Source organism: Hippopotamus amphibius, chromosome 5, assembly GCF_030028045.1.
Source record: "Hippopotamus amphibius kiboko isolate mHipAmp2 chromosome 5, mHipAmp2.hap2, whole genome shotgun sequence".
NCBI classification, from domain to species: domain Eukaryota; kingdom Metazoa; phylum Chordata; class Mammalia; order Artiodactyla; family Hippopotamidae; genus Hippopotamus; species Hippopotamus amphibius.
The window spans coordinates 1,744,416-1,755,094 of record NC_080190.1 but is presented as its reverse complement, the minus strand read 5'-3'; positions in this window follow the sequence as shown (position 1 = coordinate 1,755,094).

Below are 10,679 nucleotides of genomic sequence, written 5' to 3'. Positions count from 1 at the left end.
AGACGAGAGGGCGTCAGGCCATTTTCCGTGCCTACACCAACCTAACACTGATTTGACTGCCGTTGTACTGGAGGTGTGCTTTGCCGTTTGCGCAGCCCAGACTCTCCACGTGGCCTGACACTCAGCCCTGCCGCCGTGCTCAGCACCCACTTGGCCCGTTCCGGTGCTGAGTTTCTTCTCTCTGCACCAGAATTCCTAGAGTTGGTCTTCACCTTGCTCTGTCCTACAGCGGGGTGTGAGAAAGACGTCCGTAGGCCCAGTCTCTCATCCTCCCACACTTTCTCCACTTAGCAGTTTCTCAGCAGTGAATTTGGGGAGCTCACTATTGGGCAATGGAGCAGGGATTGCTTCTGAAATTCTTTTCTTGGGGTCTCAAGATCCTCTGTCGACCACACACAGAGAATTCAGAAAACAGGCCTGTATTCTTGGCTGAGCTGAGGACACAGGCAGCTTCAACAAAACAGAAGAGGAAGCGATAAATTTGTCCATTGACATTTTCCTCAATTTTCTGGTGTGTTGAGTCTTCCGTAGATAATCTGCAGCCAATCTTTCTCTTCTGAACACAGTGGACCTTTTCGGACACCCAGGGTCCATCTCACAGAGCAGGCCCTGTGTCTTGCAAATTGTAGGGAAGCCTGGCTCCCATGGTGACCTCCAGAGAAAGGTCACGTGCATGCTGTCCAGGCCCATGTGAGGAGACCTCAGTCTGGCTCAGACTCAGTCTCTTACTCTTTCCTTAAATTGGGGGTTCTCAGGTCAAGGTTGGTAACCTGAGAGAACGAGTCAAGTAATGTTTCTACAATTATTTTCCTGTTAAAATAAAGTATCTCAAGAGCAAACAAAGAGTTGGAATTCTGGCTGATTGCAAACACCGCGTGAATCCACGTGGTACGGCTGCTGACAGCTCCTGGAGTTCTAGGCTTCATCTGCAGAAACGCAGCAAGAGAAGTACGTTTTCCTAAATAGATGTGTTCTTTTCTCAGCACTCAGTCCTAGCACTGCACCTTACGAGGCACATGACCTCCCAAACTGCGAAGCTCAGGACTGACTACTCCAGGTGTAGAAGCATTTGGAAGAATTAAGGATGTTTGGACAAAGAAAAATCTCAGTGTAGACAGCATCTGCTTCTCGAGCTGTCATGTCAAATAGCGACCCTGCCTGGTACCTGAGCCAGAAATATGATCGGGAGGTGGATGCTTGTGTCAGCTCCAATTTCTCTCTGAAGTTGATGTCACGGCTTTCCCTGCCTGTCCATCTGGTAAACCTGCCAGAGTGAGGCATGACTTTCACTGGCAAAATGTGTTCTCCGTGAACCTAGGTGTGTTCCCATGATGACTGTGCCTTTTCCTACCTGTGCAGAAAGCAGCTCTTTAGTAATATCTCCTTATATCTTGCCCATGGTTGGCATCACACTCACAGTTATGTAGCAAGCTGTCTATCTCTTGCATCTTCTGGAGAACTGGAGTGGCTTGCTCTTTTCTCAGCTGCCTGGCACTGGGCTTGGCCTTCTCCAGCCTTGTAACATCACCAGCCCCAGTTTGGGGAGCTCATTGGCCAGTTCTCCTGGGTTGTCATCTGAGCCCTTGGACAACCACCTCTCATTTTCCAAACAATCTGTTCCATGTTCACCAAGGATGAGGTGCCCGTTTTTGTCCAAACACTATTCCCTCGAGTGAAGATAGGAACTGAGGGGCCCTTTTGTGCAACAGCATCTTATCGGTGGCCCAAGCAGGAGCCCTCAGCATCCCTAAGACATCCTCTAGTCTGGGACGTCTGGAGTGAGATGCTCTTCCTCGGCACATTCCCAAGCCTCAGCTCGTCAAGTCACTCATCTCCTGATGTATTCATAGAATCTCAGAGCCTCATAAAACCCGCACAGAGACTTTTCTAAGGGTCAGAACTTTCTCTCCACATTCTGTGTCCTCCTCAAAGCTGACCTCAGTGAAGAGAGTCTGACTTTTTAGTTACATTTTTTTCTCGTTGGATTAATTCATGGTGACACAACCAAATTGTGTGTGATCGTGACTATCCAACCCTCTTGGGCTTTTTCCCTTCCAGAGTCTCAGGCCATAGAATCAGGCCTTCCCATCCTTCCTCCAAATGTATTTGAACTCTCCTTTATTAGTGCCCTAGCTGATGGGCTCTGATTCCCTTCACCAGTTAGCACAAGTTCACAGTGAGAGGACGGCTTCTCCAAATTCTTAGGTCGTATCTATTTTAACTATTGATTCCCTCTTGTCCTGTGAAGTATTCTCTTTATATCTTCTGCTCTTTGGGAGATAAAATTACCAGAAGAGAAATTCAAGGCCGTGATTGGATAGGACAATTCAAGAATCTAGTAAAACCCTCATTATTAGCTCTTGCAAAATAGAAGATTCTGCAGTTCCGTGGGCCAAGTAGTATTCCTTCATTTATGAAGGTGTATAAAGTGAGCGAGCACGGGGATAATTTTTACTGAGGTATAATTGATATACAACATTATATTAGTTTTAGGTGTACAACATGATGATTATATTTTTTATATGTTGCAAAGTGATCACAAGTATCTAACATCTGTCACCATACACAGTTACAAATGTGTTTCCCTTGTGATGAGAACTTTTAAGAGCTATTCCTTTAGCAACTTTCAAGTATGCAACACAACATTATTAACTATGGCCACCATGGCTCATTTATTTTATAACTGGAGGCTTGTGCCTGCAACTCTGTTTAACTTTACAACTGTCACCCATTCTCTTTTCAAATGACTACAGGTGTGGAGCTTAATGTTGCATCCTGTTCCCTAACTCCCTGAAGTTCTCTGTGTTTACATGAATAGCAACCATGTCCCATCTCTTCAAAGCATAACTATACACCTGTTTCCCTAATGCGTTGTGAGATATTCAGCTTTGAGTTAAAGGCATACAAGTTGGTTTCATGTGGTTTAGCTTTGTTTTCACATCTTTACAGAGATTAATCTCTAGACGTAGGAACCATCCAGTCCAGTTAGCAGTAAAGATCAAATGACCTTAATTTTTGTCAGGCTGGCATCGTAAGTTCATGCTTTGATGCATCCTTTTTGCTCCAAAAACAGTGCAATAATATATGAAACATAAAAAGAAGAAAAATAGAAAGACAGTTCAGGGCTCAGAAGCAAGATAAATCTTGTTTTGTGAACCAGAAACAGCAGAAATGCGGAGCAGTGAGCAGGGCTGCAGGCATGAGGACAGGCGGCTGCCAGGGCTTTGGCTTGCACAGGCCGAAGAGGACTAAAAATGCCCCACGTGCGATGTGGCCACGAGAACCAGGCTAAACGTGAAATGGGGGCTTCCCACTTGTGCAACAAGGCTGAATGTGATAACATTGCTGAACGCTGCCTGAGACCACAGCAAAGGGCCAGTAACACATAGGTACAAAGAGGCAGGAAGACATAAAGCATCCCTATCACCAGGATGTAAGTAGAGCTGCTGCACAGCGCAGTGACTGGACCTGTCGTAGCCACAATATCTTCTCATAACTGAGTCCCTGAACCGCCCCTTGAAGACCTGGCTCTTAACTGAGGATCCAGAGGCGACCACAACACAGCTGGGGGTAAATACAGAAGGCGAGAGAAATAGTAAAACTACGGAAACAACAAAACCCACCAAACAAAAAGATTCTCTCCCAAACCCAAACCCAAACCCAGAACAAGTTACAAATATTAAGGCTTAGAAATATGGCCCCCCAAATCAATAATTGCCACAATGATTTATTCTAGATGAAAAACACTTCTATCAGAAAGACCAAAAATACCTTAAAATAGTTATATTTAGGGTGCTCAAAAAGATAAATGAAGATTAATTTTTCATTCAAAATTAAACAAAATTAATTAATTAATTAAAATGTAAAAAAAGAAAGAAAACAATAACAAATAGGTGTAAAAATGAACCAATAATAAATCTTAGAAATGAGTAATATAGTCAATTAAATTGCAATTTCAATAGATTAATCAATTCTACACTAGATGTAGTCAAAAAGAAATATGACAGAATTTTGGAATTCAAATGAAAGTCAGCAAAGAAAGACATATAATTAAAGTTCAGCTCTTAAGAGGAATTCCAGAAGGAATGATGTGGCAACAATATACAAAATACTAACAGCTGAGAAGTTTCTAGATTTGATGAAAAACGTGCATCCTTCAAGTATTGAAGCAGGAAAAAAATTAACCCATATTTGAACGAATCATAGTGGAAATGCAGATCAAGAATAAAGAAAATATCTCTAAAACCACTAGAAGAAAGGGAAATTTTCTGAAAAATCACTCGATTGAAATGCATTTCTCACCATCAGTAGCAGAGGTCAGAAGGCAGTAGAATAAGAATCTCGACATGCTGCAGTGGGAGAGGCAACCTCAACCCGGGATTTCACACCCAGTTAAAGGGTCATCCAAAATGTGAGCGCATTTATTTATGAAACTCTCCTTCCCTCCACCTCTTCCTGTGGCTCAACTCTGGGCAAACTCTGCCTCCCTGACCCATTGACTTCAGGCCTGGTCAGGTGATTTGCTTTGGCCAGTGGCAACTGGGAGAAGGTGAGATTGTGCGGGTTCTGAGCAAAGGCCTATAAGAAACAGGGTGTGTCTTTCTCGGCCCTCTGCATCCACCATGAGAAGAGCATGAACCAGGAGCCCTTCAGCCTAGGATAAAAGCAAGGAAACCTCCATGTGCTGGAACCAGCGTGAACCAGCTTGCAAGACTATTAAATCTGCAGGTATTTTGAAATCCACTTGTTAAATATAACCATGATTAAAAACTAAAGTGTATACCATCATTAATAGACCATATTAAAACAAAGATAGTAGCTATTCAAAACCTATCACTCTCCAGTTACGTTTCCACATTTTAGGCTTAACTGTGCTCTTAAGGTTTGATGCCCCTCAGGCATCTGGTGGTGGGTATCCCTTTCCACCTCTTCTCAACTCTGTTCAGTGATGGCAGGTTGGTAGCTTGAAATCAGAAATCAGTCGTGGCGGGAGTATTACACCATGAAAATTGGCAAGTGCTACAAATCAGGGCTTTATGTATTGCTTTGTTGATTTCCTAGACGAGAGGGAGAGGGAGAAAATATTGATAACCTAGACTAAACAAAAAGATGTTTTACCTGCAGCTGTTACATTTTGAACAGCGCAAACGTGGGAGAAATAGCCTTCCAGTATTCAACACAATTATCTAATTCAGCAAAGAAGTTTCTCACGTTATAGTTTTAAATGAGAGCAAATAATATACAATCCCCAGTTTTTCTTTTTTGACCTTTTCCACAGAAACCAGCATAATATGGAGATGTTTTCAAAATTTTCCTAAAGTTAACTAAGAAGCACATAACATTTCCATGTAAATATTTCTGTTGTTTTGTCTCTAAAATAGATTAGACACCTGGGTGGCCACGGAAGACGCTGCGCAGCAGGGCTCCCTGGAACCCCCCTGAGCTGCTGAGCATCCGTGGCTGAGCTTGGCTGGGACCTACCTGGCAACAGAGCTTCTGTTTCCACGGAGACTCAAAGATGGTCCAAGCTGAGTGTGCCCCCAGAGGTCATCCGGTCACCTTCCTGTTGGTCCTGGAGGTCCTCAGTTAGGTCCAGAGGAAAGATGCCTTCCCAAGAGACTGGAAGAACTTCCGTGTTGATGGTGTGGATGGTCGCGCACCTGCAGCATGTTATGTCAGAGCTGGGATTCTTCTCACCCGAGAGGCCAATGGCTTCCTCCTCAACGAACAAATGAACGAGCCACCTGGTGGCCAGGCCCCATGTCCCGTCTTCTGGGCCCTAGAACCTGCCGATACTGCAGTCGACTCCACCGCAGGCTCAGAACCCAAACGCTGCAAAGATCTGAGGCCAGCTACCCGAGTATTAGTAGCCTAGTGAATTAGGAAAGTGAGAATCTCAGCATCAGGCAGGACCTTCTTCAGACGAGGTGGAGAAGAAAAGGGCAGAGCTCCTTAAAATTACTGACTTGCTCTTTCAGAAGGTTCTCTGTGGTCAGCAGTTCCCGGAGAGCAGGGAGGTGCGGGGCAGGGACAGAGCCACAGGGCACAGGGCTCGGCCTGAAGTGAACACGGATGGCGTGTACCGGGTCTGCCCCACTCCTGGGCTCCCTGCGCTGAGAATGACACGCAGCCAAGAGTGGCAGCTTATGTGATGGGAACGTCCGCGGGCTGTGCTCCTGCAGGAGCCCGTGTCCCTGCTACTGTCTCTTACTCCTCACTGCCCAGGCAGTCGGCCACCGGCTGGATGCACGGCACCCCTTTGACGTCTCCCTGTGTCACAAGTCATTCAAGGCCAGGAACGTTATTTTCAGACCTTCTCAGACTCATCCTGATACAATCATGTAAGCCAGCAAGATGCAAACGAGAAGACTCCCCGAAGTGTCTCTCAGCACCACTTAGTTTTGAGGTTACACGCTCTGCAGTTTTTAGGGTTCTAGGGGGAATTAGCTGGAATGCTTCTCACATTAATTCTATGAGGCCGAAGGGAAATCTTTCATTCCTGGAAGAAGGGCAGGCAGCTGCTGGGACCCGTGCTCCACAGAGCATCTTTGGCTGGGGGCTGGGGAGAGACTGGGGCCCCCTGCAGAGGAAGAGGAGAGACCCAGATAGCAGAAAGCCCTGGTTTCAGGCTGCCTGCTCTGTGGCCGGCGGGGGAATGGACTCCCTGTCACTGTTCAAGCTCGGCTGGTCCATGACTCAGCTCCCCCCGCAAGGGGTTTTTAGAGTGTGCTGGCCCAGAAGCCCTTCGCCTCCGAGCAGGGTGAAGCCTTCAGGAGCCACGGTGGGGCAGGTTTTGCTGCTTTTGGAACTCTGCGGTCCTGCCAGGGTCCTCGGTGTCCCCTCCAGACTCTGAGCAGTGCCCAGGCAGTGGGCATCCGTGAACATGGCTCCCGGAGCATCCTGAAAAAAGGCACTGACTTCTCACCAGAACAGAATCAGGCAGAATCTGCAAACTCAGTCCCCAGAACAGGCCTGGCCCGTGTTCCCTGATGGAGCTGATGTTTGTTTTCACCTAATTTCTCAGCCCATGTTCTTTTTATGATCAGAGATTTCTCTTGCAGAAAAGAAAAAATCCCAGCAGAAACTGCCAATGGGAGAGAAGGAGCCAGAGAGAGGAGTGCTGTGCCAGACGGCTCCTGTGCTGACGAGAGGCTCTGGCTCTGTGGGAACACCATGCCTGGTAGCAAAGCTCGGTGTGTCTCAAGCCGGCCGCACTCTGGAGTCGGAGACTCAAAAGACAGATTGGACACGAGCTGTGTGTAGAAAGCTCTCACCATCACGCTGGCTACATAAAACTAATTTCAGTTGACTGCAACACTAATAACTCCCGAGATTAAGTGCTTATAGGATTCATTTTGGTATTTTCACCAACTGAGAAAGGGCTGAGCTTCAGGGTCGCTGCAGATTTGGATATCAAATGCAGTTAGTCTTCGGCTCTCCGTCTCCCTAGAGACCCTACAGGGTTTCAACATTCTCTCTCCTTCCCAGGCTGAGAGTCCAGGGCCCCGTATGACAGACTTCGCGGTTCAGCCTTCGTAACAGCAGCTGCATATGGGAACACATGCCGGTCATTTTCTTATCAACTGATCCTGAGGGATGGAGCTAGGGACAACGGGGAGGTAGAGGTGTGGCCCTGACTTGGCCCACATGTCCTAGGTTGGTACAGCAGATATCAATTCAGGCATCACTTGGTTTCTAAGGAATGACAATGTTGATTGCAAAACCTCCACCCAGGGACCCTCCACGGGCACTGAGTGGACTCAATAGAAAACTCACCTGTTGTTTTTCTGCCCCACCTCTTCTGCCTAGCCCACCAGATTTCCAGCGCAGTCCACTCAAGGCACCCAGAAGCATTTGGTGTGTAACTTCTCCTTTCAGTGTTTGGGGCACCAAAGCTTGATGACAGCTTCCACAAAAGCAGGTGGAATAGAACAGCAAAACGAAGGAGACCCCTTTGCTATCTTTCTCAGATCCACCATGAAAATCATGGATGCAAATGTCGGAAGAGTGTTGATATTTCTCCAGTCCCTCATTTTGCAGGTGATGAAACAGCCCCAAAGAGACAAGCAACTAGGCCAAGGGGCCAGGACCCATTCGTTGCATCAGAGCCGGAATCAGCTCTGACAGCAGCCTCAGTGCCTTTCCCTTTGAGCATCACCTTGCCAACACCTGCCCTCCAAGTTGGCTCCCAGCTGACTTTGGCTCCCCTTTTATGTAGGGCTCCAACGTGACCAAAGTGCCAGGCCCAATGGGCAGTGCCACCCACCACCTCTCAGCAGCTCTCGGCCGGCTGTGCCCCCCGTCCTTCTTGCAGAAGGCGCAGTGTGTCTTCTAAGGCTTCTCACCACCTTGACTTATTTTCCACCTGCCCTGTCTCTTGTGCTCGGAACCCTTCCCAGGTCTTTCTTTTCTACCTAAACCATGAAGACAGAGGCTTCCGAGGGTGGGCCTTTCTCCTTCCTCTCCACTCTCTCCTGGTGACCCCAGGCCCCATCCCGTGCTAGACCCCACCTACAGGACAGTGACCCCAGTATACCTCTGTGTCCACCCACCTCTCCTCTGAGCTCTGCATGGGTCAAGCACAGCCACTCTGAAATGCCCTGGAGACATTTAACTAAAGTGCCCCAAAATAATCTCTTGGAATGGTTCTCCCAAATCCTTGCTCCCCTGTTATTTCTTTTTCATTGAACATTCAGCAGATGTTGTAGGGTTGCCTACCCTTCGCTGCTCTGGGTGCGTGGGACACAGGGATGACACACAGACCAGGCCCTGCCCCCTGGGAGGCGCCTTCCCGGTAAAGGCACTGCCATCCATCATGTCTGTCTCTTCCCCATCACACCCGCCTCCCCACACCCACACCAGCCACGTCCTGCGTGCGGAATCAGTCTCTGCAATGCCTCTTCCATCAGACCTCCCCCCACCGCCCGCCCCCCACTCGCTGTGTTTTCCAGCTTGTTTGTGACTGAAGGCTGCTTCCTCTGAGTGATGGTTTCACCGTCTGTCTTTAGGACACTGCAGTGTCCATCTTATCTTCCTTCCCTTTCCCTCTCCCTCACCCCGGCTCCTGCCACATGGTGGTCACAGGTCTTCCAAGAAGGCAGTGCTGTGCTGCTGCTGGACGCCTCCTAAACTGACTTTGATACAGTGATTCCTGTTAGCAAACCTGCCGGGGGACGAACAGGGATGTGGCAAAGGTGTGTCACGTGACGACAGGTGAGGGGTGGGTGCCGGGGATACGGACACTGTAAGAGGCTGACAATAGCAGCAGGAGCCTATCTGAGATCGAAGATGTATATTGCCACAGGAGGTTCAATTGAACATAATCATAGATCTGTAACATTTCAGAATCCCAGGAGTCATGATTAATCGTGCATCTCCCACACCTGGTGGAAGCAAGAACCCCTGGCCCTGCGGGAGGAAGGAAAACCAGAACAGCCACCTCCATCCCACATCAGCACCACAACCACGGCCGCCAGCATCCCATCGTCCGCCGTGTAGGCGGAGGGACCCATTTTTGCCAGGGCAAGTGGGCCCTGATGTCTGTAAGCTTACGTAGGGAGGAAGTGTGCACAGAACTCGCAAGCATGGCCCTCAAGCCTGACAGCCTGGATTTAAATCACAGCCCTCTACATGAGAGTTGAGTGACCGTGGACAAATTTTGTAATTTTTCTTGGCCTCTGTTTTCTAGTAAAGAGGAGTAATTGCAGAAATTTCATCATGGGGTCATTGGGATGATTACATAAAATAATCCAGGTGAAACATCCCACAGGACCTGCCTCATAGCTAGGAGATAGGCCTGGTTCCTGCCATGTGCCTCTTCAGATGACAGAGCTTCTTTCTCCCAGAATCTGACCATTTCTTGTGCTGTTTTTCACCAAGGAAGCAGTTGTAGTCCATGATGTTGCCCTAAATTGCATTCAAATACACCCAAGCTTTGATTGAGAGCTACCCAGCAGGCTTTTTCTCCAGATGGCACTGGGGAAGAAAAGCACGCTGGCTGAGCTGGCCTAGGAGCTAACTGGTTAGGCAGATGTAAATGATCAGTCAAGTCTGTGGATCCGAAGTCGATTCTAATCCACTAGTGACTCCGATCAAAATGCGTTTCGTCGGCTGAGCCCCTGCTTGAGAAGCGTTTCTGCAGCTCTGCTGTCCACTCAAAGTTCAGAGAGAATTAACATGCCTTGAAACAATGCTTGTAAATGTCACTGTCATGGAACCCCTTCTATCCCAGGCCCTGGGCTCAAGGCTTTCTGTGGATCATCTAGCTGACTCTTTACATGAATCCACAGGTAGATGCTGGGATTGGGGGTGTGCCGTAATGGCCTTGAATGCCAGGCTGAGGACCATGGGGTTTATTGACAGATGATGGAATCTCTGAAAGTGTCACATGTACAAAGAAGCACCTTTAGCAATGACAAAGGATGTCTGGCAAGTACCCGACGGCAGTAAAAGCCTAGTGATCAATGTGTTTCCTGGAGAATAAGTTTTATTTTCCTCCTACTTCCACTTGCCTGTTTGTTCTAAATGTTTATAGATGCAATAAATGTCTGGTGAAATCTCTGACTATGTACGTAAGGATACAAATGAAAGATGGGCCACACAGAAACAACGTGCTACCGCGAATCCCCAGGTAACTGTCATTTATTTTATGTCTCTAAATATTCCAGTAAAAACCTGCA